We start from the raw sequence: 21,294 nt of genomic DNA, 5'->3' as shown, positions 1-21,294 counted from the left end.
AAAGAATAATTGCCTCATGTAATTATTAAAGGATAAATAATACTTTAAGAATGAAGTGGTATTAACTTTTGCAATGTTTTCTTAAAGTCTGTAACCAATACTTTTTGAGGTACTGCAAGGAACGCTGTACTTTAAATTCTTTATCAAATCCTTTTTTTAGGTAAATGCTTAAGATAGTTCTGTTTCTTTTTCTGCACTATAGTTCAGACCTTTAAGAAGAGTATCAAACCCATCTGTCTATGTATACTAAGAGTAAACATTCTGAATACTCCAATGTTGCATTATACAAAGTACAATAGTATTTTGCATTGCAAAGTCTGTGCTTTTGCAGCATAATACAATTTACGCTGCTTGGAGGTATCTGCTTCAGGGTCCTCAGCCACTTCCACACAGTGACTGGTGACAATATTTAGGAGTAGTCCCCAAAGTATGGCTGCAGAGCACTTTTGGGTTAGGCAAACACACTGAAAATGTTGTGCCAATTGGCCAACAGCGGGACATGTAATGCCTCATATTTCAAGATCATTTACAAAAGTTTTCCTCTTTATCACAAGCCCTTCGGATGCATTCATATTATTTAAAATATGGAAGCAAATTATTTATTTTATTTTATTTTATTTTTTCAGGTGAGGCAACCCTTGGTTGACCTCACAGATTGCAAGGACCTTGTCAGCATACAATCTCTTATTTTTTATTTTTTACGCCTGCAGCACCTGGTCTTCCTAGGTGGTCTCCCATCCAATTATTAACCAGACCCCGCCCTGCTTAGCTTCCGAGATCAGACAGGATCAGGCTTGTTCAGGGTGGTATGGCCGTAGACGGAAGCAAAATTTTTCAGTGTGGCTGCCACAGAAGGCTCTGTTGTCAGGACAGAAAAAGCTTCTTTTTTTGTTTACTCTGAATTGAGGGAATCAGCTGAAGTGACACAGGCCATTGGAAACACAGGCTCTTCTGTCAGGTTAATTGGTCATGTCTCCTATGGGACACTCTGCTGTGTATGAACCGCTGTGGACAAGACTGAGGAGGAGAACAAACTTAGGTTCCATTTCTCCATGCGCATTTCCCTTTTTTCTGTCTCATGAGGGTTGTTCGCCCTGCTTCTTCAGCCTCGTCTGTCAGAAGCCTGGCTCTGTTAACTCCCGCCACGTTTCCTTAGGCAATCTAGTCTTTAGCGCTAATTCATTAATTCATTAAACACCCACGAACTGGCACTACTGTGGGTCAGGCACAGTGTCAGAGACACACAGGTAAAAGACGTGTTAATGTTGGCCACCCAGACACTTCCCCCTGCCGATAAATGGATAGATAGGCAGGCCCAGTAAAACGTGCCGGCTGTCACGGGCTATGCGCCTTATGTAACAAGCCTTGTAGAGTTTGGTCCCGATAAAGCCAGCTGAGAAGGATAAAAAGAAAGAGCTGTTCTTTGAACAAAAATAAAAGCTGGCATTTGAGACCTCCTGCTCACAAGTTCTGGGACAAGTGGGGTGTCCTTTCATTGTCCTGGAGGGTTGACTTCTCCTCTTTTCTGACCCTACAGCAGCGGGCGTGACCAGCAGGTGATGGGTGATTCCTTTTCCAAATCTCCTGGGTTTTTCTGTTGTACTTTGCCAGCTTCCTGATTAAAGTCCAGGAGATGTGGCTGCAAGGGCGGGAAGCTCCATGTGGCCGTGGCACTGTCCACTGCATCAGAGAAGGGGGTCCTGGCAGAGGTCTTAAGGTCACTACTTTCTCCCCTTAATTGAGTTTCACCTGACGAGGAGGCTTCTCTTGCAATGTCCGGGTTATCCCCAGGTTTATTAAGATATATTCACACAACCGATTTGTCTCTGTACTTATAAATGCTTTCTTGATTGCATTTAAAAATTAAGAAAATAATACCTATTTACATTTTTCTTTTTCCCCTGAAAGGAAGGTATTGGTAAAAGCCTTCAGCTTCCTTCCTGCCATGGTTACTGCTCTGTCCTCACTCAGTCTGATTCTATTGAAGAAAAAACTCTCATTCTTGAAGCCAATTTGCTGGGGGTCTGCAGCTGCCTCTTTTCTCAATTCAGGTTACTGTGTGTGGCAGATCTGCCCAGAGGCTGCTTGGGACATAAGTGTATGTTTATTTTCTTTGAAGCCTTGTGTCCTCGTAATGGTCAGTTCCTGTCGTGGGAGGATAAGCTGACGATGGCCAAACCCAGACCTGCCTATGAGAACCCACGTGATGCTTCGTTCACCAGCTTTTCTCTGAGATTGCAGAGTGGAAACTCCCTGCCATGCGCAGCCTCTGCTTTAAGGACACCCTCATGGTCAAATTATTTCTTTTCACGTTTTAAGTGTTCAGAGGAACAGAAAGCTGTGGCCTCCTCTCTCTTTCCTCTCTCCTGCTTGCTGCAGGGAAGGGCACCTGAGACCACAGAGGTAGGAAGATATGTAGGTGTTGTTTGTTTTTAACTCTTTCTAATGCAATAATGTAGTCACCTTTCCCCATCTGCACCTTCAGTGAACCAGGAACGCTTCCAGGGGTCACAAATAAAAAACAGCCAACAAAACAGAGAAACATTTCTTGCCCTCGCAGGCTTTGTAAAGGTGGGACAGACTGATAACAATGTCAGATTCTGACGAGTGCTAAAGTAAAGCAGGGAAAGAGGTGAAAAGTTTGAAAACGTTTGGGGTTGCAGTTTTAAATGGAGTCTCCTTCCCTCCAACTGGAAAAGGATTCCTTGGGGCCAAGGAAGGACCAGTGATAAGGGAAAGGGCAAAATGACGTGTTGAGCGGTCTGCCTAGAAGTGCCCGATTTCTCTGCAGAGCCCGGGGGTGGGAGCAAGCGAGCACCCAGGGGCGTCTGGGCAGGCCAGGTCTCACCCAGCTTCATAGCAAGGCTGGGAGCAGCACAAAGAGTCTGCTGGGTCCAGCCAACCATTGGGTTCCATGTGGGCAAAATGAGGGAAGGATCAGAGGTGACCTAGGGGGGGACCAGAGGCTGGATCAATGATCCAGCATCTGTCTGGACCCCGCCCTGCATGCACTGTGGGAGGTCCTTGGACTCTAGACCCAGTTCTAGGGAAGGCAGAGCAGGGTGTTTGACACCTGCAAATTAACTGAGATTTGGTGGCTGCAAATACTGCCCAAATAAAATAGGAAAGGAGGTGGGGGGAGGGGAACTTGCTCATTTTGTGCTTATATAACCATGGAAAACCTCTGGAATGCTGGGCAACTTGGTTGGCTATGGTTGTCTTTGGGGCGGAGACCCTTTGTCCTTTCGAACTTGTGTCACATGCATCTGCCTCTTACCTCTTTTTTAAAGAATGTGATGAATGTGTACAGCCCGACCTCTAGAAAGAAATTAATTTGTATAATTTTTGTGGACTTTTCTATTTGTTTGAGCGGATGAAAAAACTTACTTACGGCGCAGTATTTTTACTAAGGGGCATCAGGCTGTCTTACTCTGGGGACTTGCTGAATGCATATCGCTTTAGGTACGATCTGGCCTTTTTCCTCCCTATATTTAATATCTTGTTTTATCTTTGTACTTATCTTGATCTGTAAGCTATCTCAAATTCTTTCAGTAAAACATTTTTTACAAAGAATATTATTTAGACTATTTATTTAAAATTTCAAAAAATAATTTCAATAAGAGAAGGTTCCTGAATAATTTTAGATAAGTGAATGCATTTATATTCCAGGTGACGATGGGGATGCTGGAGGATTTATTGGCTCGTGTATAAGTCCTACACTCCAATCATGATGGGATTTTCTTATTCTATGCCAGAATTTACCTCAAGTCCTTAGAAAATGGTAGGGAAGTCTCATTTCTAGTCATTCCATCTCATTCCTAGATCAAAACCTCTATGTCTGTGGCATATGCTATACGTTTAATTTTTATTGTCATTTAATTATACGGTTTTCAAAATTTTCAGGTAAGGTAGAATACAAGAAAGCAACATTGATGGAATGCTGACGAACATCGGGGCCAATAGGAGCAGGATTTTGTGACCATAACCTTGAAAGAAGGTGCTGGAACTTTGGTATCGCATTCTGGGAGGGACCCTTGTTTTGGAATTTGCAATAGGGATGTTGGAATGGCTCAACAGGTAGTTACTGACTCATGGTTGGTTTATTGCGATGAGATTAGGAGAATTGAAGCCCTTGAATGGGGTCTCAGAATGGGGTCTCTTTTTTCAGATACCTTTATCTCACATGTGACCTCTAGAGTTTAAATTATTTGCAAGTGATCTGAAAAGCCCACGATATGTAGTAACTTTTAGATTGGCTGAGGCTAGGAATGAGGTGTGCTTTAGAGCTGGTGTGTAGAAACAAATCTCCTAGCTAACGAGTGAGCCTAGCCAGCTGCCAGCATCTCCAATTCTACTGGACTTAACTGTTTTCTCTTTGTTGCCTCATTTGCCTGTAGATGTCGCTCCCCTCCCCGCCCCCACCCTGACTGCTTTTAAAGAATATTTCATCTCAGACTCAGGCATTGAAATAAAAGGCGACACCACATAAACACACTTTATTATCTCACAACATGTTTGAAAACGGAAAGTAGTGTCGAAACAATATTACAGAGAGGAAACTGAAATTGAAAAGGGACAGTTAATACCTTACGATGAATATTCTTCCTCTTCCATATTAGGTTAAGATTCAAGTCTGACTAAAAAGGTAAGCAACAGAGCAACAGTACAATAGACGCCCTCATCTGTCCCTCCTATTTTTCTCTTTTGTCCTTTGGTTGGGGGCTGACTGGAAGTGCCTTCAACTGAGCTTGAAGTGGGAAAAGAAGGTGGCCCCATGTTCCATTTCTGGAGGTTTGACAACAAATTTCTTGGAACCAGTTCTGGTGTGTCTGTTGTCCTAGCAGACTGACATTCCTACCCATGTGAAACTCTGCACGATGATATTTAAAAAAAAAAAAAGCCCGAGTTTTTTGTGTAGTTTGTCAACATCTTCCTGACAGTAACTCAGGAGCCCTGGTGCTCACCATCTTGTCATTCATCTTGGGCAGAGGGAAGACCTGCCCACAAAGAGGAAGTCTGATACTATCTTCCCACTGTGATACCTCTGAGATTAGGAATACTTCCTTTACATATGTCCCTTGAGCTTCCCAGTTGCCTGTGAGGCAGGAGACAAAGTGTTTTATTGCCCTCATTTTAGAGATAAGAAATCCAGGACAGGAGAGGTTAAGTGACTTGCCCAAGGTCAAACAGCCTGAAAATGCTTGAGCAGGTTTTCTGACTCCAGGGCTGGGTGGGGAGAACACTCCCAGATCTGGTTAATATTCTAGGTAGCTAGTGGCACAACTCTTTTAAGCAACTTCTCAGCCAGAAAGGGAGAGTCAGGGGTTACCTGGGGGATCCCCAAAGTTCCGTGACTCGTGTGAAGTCAGTTATCCATTTTTCCCTCCCACCGACCCCCAGTAAGTAATTCACAGGTATGGAAATGTGGAATACAGGATAATACTTTCCAGTGAGATTTTATTTCTTTCCCATGAGTACAGATATGCTGGAAAATCACTGGGGAATCAGCAAAATCTCTCAGTACCTCCAAACTTCCTTAAGAAATTTGTGCCCCCTAAGAGAAAAGTCAAGCTCTGACTTTGTCCTGAGCAGCTGGCAAGCTGCCTGTCTAATTACAACATGGCAGGAATCTCTATTATGTCTTGCAGAACGACGATTAAATTTTACCTATAATTGTGTCTTAGGACAACTGTGATTTTAGAATGTGAGTTATCAAAGGATGTCACAGAGTCTGGATTCTGGTTGTTGGGGTTCTGTGAACTTTATGTCACCACCTGAAGTCACCTCCGCATTTTTTTGGGGTAAACTTCCTGCTAGTGTTTCTGACCCTGAAAATAGAACTTTTTCTTGTCAGCGATGAGATTCAGTTTTCTGAGTATATTGTCTTGATTTCTATAGTAACCCTCCCCTGTGCCCCCGATTTCCCAAGGGAGAAACAAAGAAATAAGTTAACATCATATGAGCTCCCTCTCAAATCCACATGAGGAAATGGATTTTTTTGAGTGAGGCAACCCCGCCATTAACCACACTTCTGCTCAGCAACACTCTCCTCTCCTGGGGCAATCCTGCTTTTAGAATCACTCTGTTATTTCTCATTTTAGCGCAGAGCAGTGGTAATTGATGTCGATGCTCTATTAAACAGATGGGCGATGAGCCAGAAGCATCTTAGTTAAAAGGCAGTTTGATTCTATCAGGTTTGTTGAAACACTTTGCTCTCTGATTTAATTTTATTCTACTGGGATTTGATGGATAATGGCTCCTGATTCTCTGTTGTTGTTCATGTGGGTATACTCTAGAAAATAGGTAAGACTTTTCTCCTGCCCTTTATCCCTTCTAGATTATGAGTGTGAGATGCAGACACAAACACCATCCCTTGAAAGGGCTTTCTCTTGTGAATTCCCCGCTGCCAGCCGGCAGATGGGGTGGCAGCCTTGATGGCAGGCGACGAGAGAGAAGGGGAAAAAAATCACGATCGAAATGGTGCAAAAGCTTGATCTGAAGCTGTGAATCCAAACTTCTGAGTTTCTGGGGGTTTTCTCTGAAATAAAATCTGAGTATTTAACCTCTTCCTTTCTGGTCGGATACCTGAATAGAGAATGATATAAATGGTATGCCAAAAAAATAAAAAATAAAAAAATCCAGACTGAAAATAGAAGCTAAAGAGGGATTAGAACATATTTTTCTTAGAATAGTTGTTGAAGTAACAGTCGCAGTCACTGTGTCTGAAAGCATGGACTTCTTATACCTTCAGGATGGCTTATGTCAGTTGTGACTCAGGAGAAGTATATTCATTTCCAGAAGGCATTGGTTGCTTGGCATTTAAGGAGATGCCTGTTGTATTTGTTTCCTAGAGCTGCTTTAACAAAGCATCACCAACGAGGTGGCTTAAAACCACAGGAAGTTGTTGTCTCACAGTTTTAGAGACTAGAATTCTGGAATCGAGGTGTTGGCAGGGCATCTTCCAGCTTCTGGAGTTCCTTGGCTTGTAGGTGAATCAATCACTCCAATCTCTGTCTCCATGACCACATGGCTGTGTCCCTATGTATCTCTGTGTCTATGTCTTTCCTTTTATAAAGACACTGGTCATCCTGGAGTTGGGACCCACCCTACTCTAATAAGACCTCATCTTTACCCAATTACATTTGCAATGACACTATTTCAAAATAAGATCACATTCTGAGGCACTGGGCTGAGGACCTCAGCATACAATTTTTGGAGGCACAATTTAACCCGTAATAAGAGAGGATACAGAATTCAAGGTTTCCCCAACTTCTATGCCCAGAGAACCTTTTGAAGAGAATACCGTGGAACTCTTCCGTTCCTGTGGACCATATTTGTAGAATGATGTCCTGAGCCCTCTGGAATGCTCGCTCATGGAGTTCTCCAGTTGACCTTGAAAATTTACCCTCAACAAAGCCTCCACGTCTTTCAGGTTCCAACCCCACTATTGTTCCATTTCAAGTTCTCCGAGATCCTCAGAACTTGTCTCCCCGTGAGGAACTGCTCCTGCATTTTGAGTGAGCCTGCACAGGGGGCCTGACCCTGACAAGCCCAGGCATTTCTCTCTCACATTGCAATTCTGCCCCTCTCTAAGTGCATGCCTGCCATCTTGTGGCTGGATCTGCTGTCCCCTGGCAGAATTTTTTTTTTTTTTTTTTTTAAGTGAAATGGAAGCATTTTGCCTCTGTCTAGATAGCTGCTGTCTCAAAGTCCAAACCATCTGAGGCAGTCGTTCCATCCGCTCTCTGCCCTCCTGGGCCAACCTGGTCACGCTCTGTTTTTTACACTGGTCTTCAAAAGACTAGACCAGGTGCTGTTTGGCCTGTTTTGTCTCTACTACTTTCACAGGTGTCTCTGACCCCACTGATGACTCTAGAACATCTCACTTCCTGGGTCCTTTGTCCTACTTCTCTGTTCCTTTGTAAGTCTTTTTTGTCTGGTCTTTGTTAATTAACCCAACCTGTGAATATCAATCAGTGAGATGAATGGCTTTCAAACTTCTTTGATCAACATCAGTTTGCCTTTAATCTTGAACCAACACGCCATATATAAAAATATTTTTTTCTTTTTAAACTTTTTTTATGCTTTATTAATTTTTTAAAGAAAATTTATTATTAGTTTCAATTATACAGTACATTGGTTATACATTTATATAGTTATAAAACAATCCCCCTAATGCTTCCTCTCCTCTGGCCCTCCACCTGGCCACTACATTAATGCTGACTGCATTCCCTATGCCGTGCTCCTCATCTCCGTGACCATCTATCAACTACTAATTTGTACTTCTTTAACCCTTTACCTCTTTCTCTCAGGCCCCCCAAATTCCCTCCCCTCTGGCCATCACCAGATTGTCCTATACAGTTGTGAGTCTTGTTTTTGATTAGTTTGTTCTTTTTGTTCCTTAGATATCGCATATAAGTGAAATCATATGGTATTTATCTTTCTCTGTCTGATATTTCACTCAACATAATAAGCTCTAAGTCCATCCATGTCATTGGTAATGGTAGGATTTTTTTTTAATGGCTGAGTAATATTCCATTGTATATATGAACCATAACTTCTTTATCCAATCCTCTGCTGATAGGCATTTAGGTTGCTTCCATATCTTGGCTATTGTAAATTGTACTGCCATGAATATTGGGGTGCATAGATCTTTATGAATTGTTGATTTGATTTTCTTTGGATAAATACCCAGAAGTGCAATTGCTGGATCAAAAGGTGTACAAATTTTTAATTTTTTAAGAAACCTCCAGACTGTTTTCCATAATGGCTGTTCATACTCCAGTTCATTCTCACCAACAATGTATGAGGGTTCCCTTTTCTCTGCATCCTCGCCAACACTTCCTGTTTTTTGATTTATTGATGATAGCCATTCTGACAGGTGTGAGGTGAATCTCTTTTTGGTTTTAATTTGCATTTCTCTGATGATTACTGATCTTGAGCATCTTTTCATATGGCTATTAGCCATCTGTATTTCCTCTTTAGAGAATATTCCGTTCAGGTCTTCTGCTCATTTTTTAATTGGTTTATTTGGTTTTTTGTTGTTGAGTTGTATAAGTTCTTTACATATTTTGGATATTAACCTTTTATCAGATGTATCATAAATGAATATCTTCTCCCATTCAGTCAGTTGTCTTTTTGTTTTGTTGATGGTTTCCTTTGCTGTACAAAAACCTTTTTAGTTTGATGTAGTCCAATCCGAAAAGAAATTCTTGTTGGTAATATCAGAGTTACTGCCTATGTTTTCTTCTAGAAGTTTTATGGTTTCGGGCCTTACATTTAAGTCTTTAATCCATTTTGAGTCTATTCTTGTAAATGGTGTAAGAAGGTGGGTGGACCAGCTTCTTCTTCTTCTTTTTTTTTTTTTTTTGCATGTATCTGTCCAATTTTCCCAGCACCATTTAATGATGAGACTGTCTTTACCCTACTGTATATTCTTGCCTCCTTTGTGATATATTAAGTGAGTGTACAGGCGTGGATTTATTTCTGGGCTCTCTATTCTGTTTCATTGATTGATGTATCTGTTTTTATGCCAGTACCATGCTGTTTTGATTACTGCAGCCTTATAGTATAGTTTGAAATCAGGTAGTGTGATACTTTGTTCTTTCTCCAACTTTGTTCTTCTTTCTCAAGATTGCCATGGCTATTCGATTTTTTTATGGCTCCATATAAATTTTAGGATTATTCGTTCTAGCTCTCTGAAAAATGACATTGGTATTTTGATAGGGATTACATTGAATTTCTAGATTACTTTGGGTAGTACGGCCATTTTAATGATGTTGATTCTTCCTACCCATGAGCACGGTGTATGCTTCCATTTATTTGTATCTTCTCCAATTTCTTTTTTCAGTGACTTATAATTTCCTGAGAACAGATCTTTTACCTCCTTGGTTAATTTGATTCCCAGGTATTTTATTGTTTTCAATGCAAATGGGATTGTTTTCTTAATTTCTCTTTCCAAAAGTTCATCATTGGTATATAAAAATGCCACTGACTTCTGAATATTAATTTTGTATCCTGCTACTTTACTGAATTCGTTGACCAGTTCTAGCAGTTTTTGGTGGAATCTTTAGGGTTCTTTCTATATAGTATCATAAACATATTTTTAACTCCATTAAGTATCATGTAACAATATTTACTCTTACAGAATTCCATACACTCAATTTTCTGTCCTATTTTATTTTATTCACGTCTAGCCCAGGCTATTTTATTTTAAAATGTTCTTCACAACTGTTGAATTGGTTTTACCACCTGTGACGGCCTGCTGAAATGTGAAAAGGTTAAAGGATAATTAAAACCTGAAACTGAACAAGGGAAGTCTATACCTTAGGTCTAGTTTCTGGAACCGCTAACTGCATTCTGTTAATCATGAAACTTGTAACAATGAGCTCACACGCTAACTGCCAATTTTAGCTTGTGTAACCCTGCTTGCTTGCATGGCATGAAAAATAATCAATTATATATAAGCTGAAAATTACTGTTTGGCCATCGCCCATGGGAATACTGGCTATTGCTCATGGGAACATAGGCCATCACCCAAAGGAACATAACATTCTAACAACAAGCTTTCTGCTTTTATACTCCCCGCTTGCACACCCCGACCTATAGGTTGACAGGTAGTGAATAAAAGAAAAATAGACCTTTGTGTTTAAGATAGAATGAAGAACGGGATTTAGGGCTTAAAAACCTTGTATCTTGGCATTTCGGGGCTGCTCCTTTGTACGGGACAGCCGCCGGCTAATAAACAGCCTTCGAGAGCATACTTGGTTTGGTCTATTCTATACAGGCCACAACACACCCATTAATGGGCTGCAGCTCCCATTTTGAGAACAGTGACCTAGATTAAGGCAAAAACCTCTCGAACGGTCTCCCTACTTCTATTCTCATTTCTTTGCCATCTATTTTCCACCCAGCAGCAAGAATAATCTTTTCAAAACCTATATTAAGTCAAGTCTCTTGAGTACGTAAAGCCCTCCAGGGTCTTTTCATTCACGTACGATAAAACCCACACTCCTTATCAGGGCCTATATGCTCCAACATGGAAGCTTTGTTTCTTCTCACACCCGGACTAGATCTCTCCTCCCCAGCTGGACCTGGACACTCCTCTCCAGCTCAGTGGCCTTCTTTCTGTTTTACAAACATCTGCTAATCCCAACCTTTGGCTGTTTTGATGCTTTTTGTCTCAGTATCTTGGCCTCAGTATCTGAGGCCTTCCCTGACCACTCAACCCCTGTCTTGTCACTGCTTATGAATTTTCCCTGTTTCGTGTTCCTTCTGGTACCTTCTAAAGTTATGGTTGGTTTGCTTTCTTGTTTGGTCTCTGGCTCTCCCATTAGGATATAAGCCCTCAGGAGGGAGACTGCCATAGACACCGAGAAGAAGATTTCCACGCGGGCCTTTGTTAGGGACTTCTGGGGGCCAACACTGTGGAAGGGCAGAGGGAGACACGGGACCATGATGCCATCACAGCAAATGCCTCGGCCTACCCTACAGAGAGTTCTGAAGATGGAATGACCCCTCGGAACTGTCCAGATTCGGGCTAGAGGCCCAGACCTTTGGACTTCTGCTCAATAGATAATTGGATATGAGTCACCCCAGCAAGGGGGCACAATGGTGGGCAAGACCCCCTGGGGGTGACAGCTAGACTGAGTGCTGGCATCACCCTCAGGATTCCCAAAGGGGAACTTATCACATCATCCATGACTGGCGTCATGAGCCTTTTCGCTACCACAGCCCATCACGGAGGACAGGACCCAGTCCTGGTGCTCAATCGTTGTCCCTGTTCGGGTGGCTGCTGTTCTCTGATCCTCTTCCTCCAGTTCAGCTCCCCACTCAGGTTCCCATTATGAGCCTCAGAGTCTCTTTGATCTGATTACTTGTTCTTTCCTGGAGGCCAGCGTCTTCTCTTGACCACGATCCCATTCTCTCCTGCCCAGAACTTTTGAAATCAGGAACAGTGGTTCCTGCCACCTTCTTTGGGCCACATTTTAGGATTTCTTGCCCAGCACTCAAAGCGAATGGTCTTTCCCCATTCGAAACAACAAAGGGCCCTCAACAACCCAGGTCTTTGTGTTACCAGCAAGTGTCATCATCGATCTCAGGGCAAAAGGAACCCAGAACGTGCTGGGAAAAAGCAAAAATGGCTGATTTGAGATTTGCTTCCACTGACATGTCATTGCCCATATTATTGAACCATACTATGTTATAATAACAATAATAATAATATGATGATGATGATGATGATGATGACAATGACAGAGCTCTATGTTCACAGATGGATTACTCATGCTGGGCAAGTCGTTTCTGACACTTGCAAGACCACATGAAAGGAGTGAGAAAGAGGCGAGAAGTGACTAAATCTTTGCTTTATGGAAACATCACCGTTGTCTTGGCACTGTAGTCTAGTTTTTTGAGGTGGGGGGTAGTGTGTGGAGGGTAAAGATGTAAAAGAACTAAGAGAAATGGGCCTTCCTCTTAAGGAGCCTGTACTCTAATCAAGGAGATCTCTTTCTTCCTTTTCTAAATAATAATAATAGCTGTCTTTCATAGGGCCTACTCTATGCACTGTACATATATTAACTCAGCAAATCCTCACAACAACCAACCCTAGGGGAAGTGGACCATTATTGTCCCCAATTTTTCAGAGTAAGAATCTGAGGTGCAAGTTTTAAGTAACTTGCTTTTATAAGTGAGATTGATATTTTTTGTTTGCTGTCTTTGTTGAGCTTTGTTAATAGGATTATACTACTTTTGCTCAATAAATTGAGCAGTTTTTCATAGTTATATATACCCCGATACTTTTTATTTAGCTTAGGTAATATTGTTCTTTGAAAGTTTGAAAAGTTTCTCATCTCTGAGCTAGGATATATATATAAAGTTATTTGATAATGTGTTAATTTTTTTGCTGATTTCTGGGGTCTGTTTTGGAATTTTGATTGTTTTTTCTCCAGAATATTGCCTGTTTTATCAAGATTTTAAAAATGTATCCACATTAGATTATTACATAAAGCTTGATGTAATTTAAAATGTCCCTTTGTAATTGTTTTAGATATGATCTAAATTCTAATTCTGTAAAATGGTTTTTTCTCATTTACTTTTGCTAGTGTACATTTTTTTCTCTAAAGAATCAGATCTACTATTTATTTAATAAAATGAACTTACTTTTAAAAGAAACACTTAACAATTAAAAGGTAAAAATTTAAAGGTTATCGTGATGCTAATTAGGAAAAAAATCAAGTTTCAGAAAAATTAGGCAACTTACGTTGTATAATTTTTTTTTTTTTTTTTTTTTTTTTTTTGAGAATCAGACCCCATGGATTCTGGGCAACCAATTTTAGAGTCAGAATTTTTAGTTTCTCAAACTGAACTATATCGTTAGTAGTGCTGAAAAGAATAGCATGACACAACAATGTTTATAGCAGCATTATTTACAGTAGCCCAAAGGTGGAGGCAACTCAAGTGCCCATCGACAGAATAAAAGATAAAGAAAATGTGATATGTACATACAATGGAATATTATTCAGCCTTACAAAAGAAGGAAACTCTGACACAGGCTATTACATAGATGAACCCTGAAGACATTATGCTAAGTTAAGTAAACCAGACACAAAAGGAGAAGGTGGGTCAAGGTGGAGGCCAGAGCGATTTGATGTGAGAAGGACTTGACCAACTGTTGCTTGTTATAGTAGTTAGCATTATCTAATTAAATTTTAAGAAAAATTAAAATATGTAACCTTTGAACCGCTGACCTTTCCAGAGTCCACCGTTGGATCTAGACACATAAAAAAGGGTTCTAGTCTTCAATATTTGTATTGAGCAATCTCAAAGTCCCAGCTGAACGCGTTAGTTGTTGATGAGCCCTCACCTGAAACAGAGGACTGATGAGAGACTAGTTGGTTGAGTGAACACTTTGTCTTCAAGGAGAGAGAGAAATGAATGCAATTTCTCTTGCCCTCCTCACTTTACAATTAGAAAGACCAAAAACCTGGAGACACTGTCAAACACTGATGAGTTAACTTTTCCTCATACGAAATAGGCTGAAGTATCTTCACTTCCATTTTACCAGGTGTTATGGGTTGAAATGTGTCCCCAGAAAGATACGTTCGTGTTTACCTGGACTCTGTGAATGTGGCCTTATTTGGAGACAGGGCCTTTGCAGATGTAATCAAGTTAGGGTGAGGTTAGTAAGGTGGGTCCTAATCTAAAATAACTGGTGTTCTCCTAAGGGGAGGAGAAGAAACATTCACGCACGTGTGTGCACTCGCGCGCGCACACACACACACACACACACATGCACGCACGCATGCGGAGAATGATGTGAACATACGGGGAGAATAATCTTCAGAGGCAGAGACTGGAGTGATGTGTCTGCGAGCCAAGGAGCGTCAAGGATTTGCTGGCAACCACCAGGAGCTAAGAGAAAGGCCTGGAACAGATTCTCCCCTTGAGTCTTCAGACGGAGCGTGGCCCAGCCAACACCTTGATTTTGGACTTCTTGCCTCCAGAACTCAGAGACCATTTAAAGCCCTCCAGTTTGTGGCACTTTGTTTCAGCAGCCCTAGGAAACTAATACACCAGGCATCACCTTAAAGACCAAGTGACCAATACCTTTATCAAGAGCCACCTTGTATTGTCGACATTATGCCTCATCGTTTATTCTCAGAGGAGAAATAAGATTGAGAAACAATCACTAGTTCTGATGATAATTTTTTCATTAATTTGTAGAAAAGCAAAAATAAAATCCTGTAGGAAACAAATATAGTATTGGTAAATGCTATGTAATATAGCTCTGGAACGTGCCATTTTTCTATTAAAAAATATTTGTGACTAATCTCACCACAGAGTTTTTGTCCCCTTGTCTAGAATGAATGTCACTTTGTGGCTCAGCTCTTTCATATAAAAACATTTTTTTTCAAAAGATAACATAATTCAGTGGTTAGAGAACTCCGGTCATTTTTCTTTTGTGGACCCCAATCCATGACCTGGCAGTACTGTTTGTATATTGCTTGGTGAGGAAAAGAAACACTTGGGAAATTTCCAGTCTCAGAAGTGACATTTTGATGGGGCAAGGACGGTCTCACTTGATGAATCACATTCTGGAACAATCCCCAGCTTTATGAGTCACATATTTTCTTTCGAGTTGTTTTTTTTTTTTCCCCAAGAGTTCTTTCTAGTACAGAGTCTCTCCCCGCAGGGAACCCCATTGCTGGCCCCACTTAAATGCTCACTAGGTTAAATAAAAAGAAAAGGCTGCGAAATCCAAACTCTCTCCCCAGGGAAAGTAAGGAGTGAAACAAAATGTGGACTGGAATACGTGATTTGCTTGGAAAAGGAGGGATGTAATTTTTGATTTCGACTCCGTAACCCCCATGTCTAGACTGTCTAACTTCCGCCACCTCCAAATTTTATGCAAAATCAGGTGTCAAAAAAAGCTGTGGCAAGGAAGGCCAGACAAAGAACCATTGTAGCAGTCGGATGAGAGCTAACAGAGGTCTCATCTGGGGAGAAAGTCGTGGGTGAGCAAATATCTCTTTGAGATCCTGCTTTCAATTCTTCTGTGTATATAACCAGAAATGGGATTGCTGGGGCAGTAAAGTTTCTTATAAAGTGCCTCATCTTGTGGATTACATGGGGTAACATAGATAAAGGGTCGACACAGTGCTGGCACATGGCAACATAAATGTCTGCACCATACAGCCTCTGGGTAATTAGATACATATGTAATAAATATATATAATAAAACTCTTGATGGCGTTGATATTATTAGTGAGTGTGAATTTTGTGTGAGGATGATTAGGTTTAAAAACATTTTTGAATCTTGTTTTCCCCTCAACTTCACACTTAAACTAAGATTATGGTATAGACACAGGCACATCCTATTTCAAGCTTAAACACTTGCTAAATGAGCATTTAATAGAAATGCGTGATAACGGTTTGCTTGTGTGAATCATCACAACTGTGTTATCTCACTCAGCACTCAAGGAGTCTCTTTCCTAGAAAGTCCTCTTTCACATCATTTGACTTCTGCTGCACACACAGACACAGGATATTAGGAAAGCAGGAAGGAAATGGGGACAGGGCTAATCAGATTAAACATCAACGTTGAAAGTTAAAAATCATATGTGTGTCTTGGGAAAACGGGCTTTCTAGAATGATGCTATTCACAATGTGGTCTGCCGACTGGCCAGCCCATCCACCCTGATTGTCAGTGACGAAATGAGATACAGAGCATGTGCTAGAATGTAAATTCAGGTAAATCGACTACATCATCACTACACATATCGTTTAGGTCAGCTGACTTTTTCTTTTTTTTTCTTTTTTGTAACATCTTGAGGACGGAAATAGTACATTGATTACATTCTGGTACAGCTCCTTGAGTTGCACTGGCCCAGAAGACAATGAGTTTGTTGAGACTCAGTTAAAACTTTATGTCCTCTGTGGGGTCTTGTCCTGTGTCAGACTGAATGAGGGACCCTGTGTGCACGTCTATCATAGTATTCATCATACTGTATTGTATTATATTTGTAATCGTCTTTAAAACATCACAAAGTCTTTTTCAATTATAAAAATGACACATGCTAAGCCATAAAAAAGAATAAAATTCTGATATGTAATAAAACATGGATGAACCTTGAAGATATTACGCTAAGTGAAATAAGCCATTAACAAAACGACAGTCACAAGAATGTGAAGTACAGCATAGGGAATACAGTTAATAATGTTGTAATAATTATGCATGGTGTCAGATGGGTACTGGAGTTAACAAGGTGATCACTTCATAAGTTATATAAATGTCTAACCACTGCACTACACCTGAAATTAATATAATATTGAGTGTCAACTGTAATTGAAAAAAGTTAAAATAATTTAAAAAACCAAAAGAACAAATATTGAATGATTGATTCCACTAATACGATGTGTCTAGAGTAGTCAGAATCATACAGACAAGAAGTAGATTAGAGGTTAGCCAGGCAGGGGGAAGGGAAAGTAGAAAAGTATTGCTTAATGCTTACAGAGTTTCTGTTTTAGAGGATGACTCGGTTCTGGAAATAGTGGTGATGAGTGTACAACACTGTGAATGTATTTGATGCAGCGAGGAGGCTGAAGATGCTCTTCTGCGAAGGCGGCCTGTACTGTGCGTGTCACCTCCGACAGGACATTTTGCTGGACTCCAGCAAGAAGGGGCCCACATTCAGGCCCAGACGCCTCTCCTTCGCTACTGGAACACACTGAGGGTGACCAGGGAAAGGACAAGAGAGAGAATTCTAACTGTCCCCACTGTGAAATGGAAGAGGTGGTATTGTCTCGATAGCAACATTAGTTTTCTACCAGCAGTGGGAATGAAATGACGAAAACAGCCAATGAATCTGAAATGAGTAACAAAGAAATTATAATGATAAATAGTATAAAAGTATCTCCTACCATCCTCCACGGCATCTACCCGTTCCACCTTCTAACTTCAGATTGTGTTGGGCCGACGACCCCAGACCCCAGGATGCTTTAGAACTACTAAGTAGAGGGGTGTATTTGGGCCAATATTCAGCCATATGGCATCTCTCTGTCCCCACATCACAAGTTCTGTTTCAGAAGTAAAACTGATGTGAAACCATGATATTATCAAGAGCTTTTTGGTAATGCTTGGTGCTGACTATAAAGGATTTTACTCTCTTGCCTTTATTAGGAGTGGGAGGCCTGGCCGTGGAGATAATGTTGGTCTGTGAAGAACCGTGAAGACCCACTCGGTTAGGCTCAGGCGAGTGTTGCAGGAATTCACATGGAGCAGAAGGAGATGGTCTCATAGAAATCTAAGAACAAGAGTCCTGGGAAGGCTCTGCTTCACTGAGACCAGCACGGCCAGGTGCTTTGGGATAGAGGCCGGCTCGGGTACCATAGCTTAGGGGCTGAGCATCTCCCCTTTGGGCATCACCAGTAACTGCTTCGGCTCCTGTCATGGTTTTCTCCTCTCGCCCTTTACCTGATCATAACTTCGAAGTTCTTTTCCTCTGTGCTGTACAGATTTTTAAATCCCGTTTTTGTATTCCTTCTAAGCTAAGCATGAGCCATGGGAAATTATGATTTAGTCAGCTCAGGCTTCTATAACAAAAATACCACCGATTGGGTGGCTTTAAAAAAACATTTATTTCTCACAGCTCTGGAGGTTGGGAGGTTTAACATCAAGGCACTGGTAGATTTGGTGTCTGGTGAAAGCCTGATTTCTGGTTCACAGGCAGCTGCGTTGGGCTACGTTCTCACAGGGCTGGGAGAGAACTAGCTAGCTTTCAGGTGTCTCTTTTAAGAGCATTAATCCCATTCGTGAGGGCTCCGTTGTTGTGTTTTAATTACCTCCTAAAACCTCCATCTCCAAATACCATCACATTGGAATCCGGCTTTCAACATATAAATTTTGGTGGGGACACAAACATTTGGTCCATAGCATCCCATCTTCCACTCCCCAGTTTGGTTCCAGTGGGTTTTAGGCTAAGAGTCTCAGCTGGCTATGAAGTAAACGACATAGGCCTTTTTAGGCTAATACACGAGAGTTATTTCTGGCCCGCTTACATAACACCTGGCTTATTATTTCATCTCCGTGTGCTTCATTTTCTTCATTTGTAAAATGGGGGTAATAATGGGTTGTTTTGAGGCATATATGAGTTAATATGTATCAAGTGCTAAGAAGAGAAGCTGGTACCACATGGTAAGCACTTGGTAAGTGTCAGCTATTACTGACCTGCCACTTCCACTCCACGTTCCACTTAGGGTAAAGAGAACGATTTATTTACACGTCGTACAGACACCCATATCATGTAGTGCTTACTCATCTCTTGGCATCATCTGGCTTCCTGCATCCCCTGCTTCCTTCCCCATTCCAGTTCCCCACAGGTGCCGGTTCTGTCAAAGCACAGACCTTGCCCACACTTTCCGTTTTGCCTGGAAGGTTTTTTCCTCCTCTCCCTACTTCATTAACTCCTATTCATCGTTCCAACCTCAGCTCCTTCTTCTGGGAAAGCTCTGATCTCACCAACTAGGCCAAACCATGCTCTGTTCCACTCCCTACCAGTTTTATGGAAGTTGAAATGTGCCGTTAATTTGTCAGACTGCTAGGGCATGTGTTGTCTGCCGCCCACCATTTTATTTTTAGCACCTAATGCAATGCCTTTCACAATGATGATAAGAAATATATGTTGATGAATGAGTGAATGAATGAATGAGGGGTCACTTTTCTTTCTCTGTCTTGAGCCAAACCATACAAAATAAGAGTCACCTCTTTTCCCACAGTAAGTAGCCAGATATGATGAAAAGCATCCATTTAGCACAATTGTCCTGATATTTCTTATCCTTTTTGATGGTTTCAGAATTCTCCTAAAGACTTGTTTTGCTAGGCATATGGCCTGAAATCCAGGAGATTCAAGCAACACCTCGATTAGCCAACGAGCTACTCCATCCCGTGCGCCATCGCCAATTATGCCCACATTTCTTCCAGGTTTAATCTCGTTCCTGGCACTGACATGAGTTGGATTCTGTGATGACAGGAATAGAGGATCACTCTGATACTTTGAGGGTAAGGAGTCACGTGGGTGGAAATTGAGCCAGACCTGGGACCTGCCAGAGACGGAGGTCTTTGCAGCCAGTGGCTGTTCACTCTGTCCTTCCGTATGGTCTGTATCATGTTGCTTCTTTTCAGCTCTTGCCTCTCTTGTTACTAAGTGGCTTATTTATTCTGTACTTTTAGTGGAAAGACACGATGAGCTGGCCACACGGTCTGGTTGCCTTGGGTCAGGTATAAGGTTGGATCAAATGGAACCAGACGTGGCACCTCTGATGTTCTTTCGAGGAATTGTAGGGGTACTTCCTATAGAAGACACTGTCATTGTGGTGGCATTGTCCGCCATGCCTACAGCTCATTGGAGTCCAGTTTTTTCGTAATAAACTTTGCCTACGATCTTACACAACTCTCTGAAGTTAGAACTGGTACATCACACGTTAAAAAAATAGTTGTCTATCGTAAAAAGGAATATTAAAATATATAATAAAATAAAACAGAAAACAGAAAAAGGGCTTATTAAAATAAATAACATTTATTTAATTTTTGAATAGGCAATAATATATTCATAATAGTTAACATTTTTTAAATCATAGAATAGTAAAAATTCTGTCTCCCACCCTTGTCCCATATCTATCCAATTACCATATCCCCTCCAAAACTAGTAACCACTGTTGTTTTTAAACTTTTTTACTTAAAAATAAATACAGATCCACAAGAAATTGCAAAACCGACAGAACTCCCAATGTAACCACTGTTTTAAATTTATGCCATGGTGTTTCAGGCAATGTTCTAAATATATAATCAGATACAAATATAGAATATTTTCTACTCTGTTTTGCTCAAAATGGTGTCATATCATGCACAATTTGGTACCTTACTGCCATGGACTAGATGTTTCGGTTTCCCCAAATTAATATGTTGAAGCCCAAACCCCCACTGTGATGGTGTTTGGAGGTGGGCCTTTGGGAGCTGATTAGGTCATGTGGGTGGAGCCCTTGTGAGTGAGACTGGTGCCCTTAGAAGAAGACACAGGAGAGAGACGATCTTTTCCCCTGCCATGTGACACAATGAGAAGGCATCTATCTGCGAATCAGGAGGAACAAAACCAGCCTGCATCTTAATCTTGGACTTCCCAGCCTCCAGAACTACAATAAATAAATTTCTGTTATTCACGCCATCTAGTCAATGGTATTTCTGTTAAAGCAGCCCAAACTAAGACATTTTAAAAATAGCTCTATTTAAGTTATTACATAATTAATCGAGCTGTCATTTTAATTTCTTTTTGAATCACTTTTCGTGGATCAAAATTTTTCTCCAATGCAAAACATAATTTCTTCACTCTATGTAAAGTTGGCTCAGGCTTCATTTTTTAAAAACACTAAAACCTCAGTGCAGTGTTTCACAAACATGCTGTTTTAAAAAGCCGATTATCAGGCCTCTTTCCTGGAAATTCTCTTGCAATAGTTATGAATTGGTGTCTGGAAATCTATTCTTTTGTAAACAAGTTCTCCAGGTGATTCCTAGCTTGGGCAAGTTGAAGACACATTGTTACTCTCAGAGAAACTATACTATCCCACTGCTACAAGATCTAGTACATCAAAGTACTTACTCAGATCCTGGCAATTATTGTCTAAGAAAATACTGATTAAATACACAATTTTGACAAGTGAACGCACCTGTGCGCTACCAAACTCACAACACACCCCGAATGCACACGGCTATGATCTTTGCTCCCTGGCAAAGTCCTCACA

At 41.1% G+C, this 21,294-nt stretch overlaps 1 pseudogene; it reads right to left on the bottom strand.

Moving 5' to 3' along the window:
• Nucleotides 1–701: 701 nt before the first annotated feature.
• On the bottom strand, nucleotides 702–820 carry LOC120593496 (uncharacterized; annotated as a pseudogene).
• Nucleotides 821–21,294: the final 20,474 nt, after the last annotated feature.

The sequence above is a fragment of the Pteropus medius genome, unplaced genomic scaffold (genome assembly GCF_902729225.1).
Source record: "Pteropus medius unplaced genomic scaffold, Ma_sr-lr_union100, whole genome shotgun sequence".
NCBI lineage: Eukaryota > Metazoa > Chordata > Mammalia > Chiroptera > Pteropodidae > Pteropus > Pteropus medius.
This window is presented reverse-complemented; position numbering and strand designations above follow the sequence as displayed.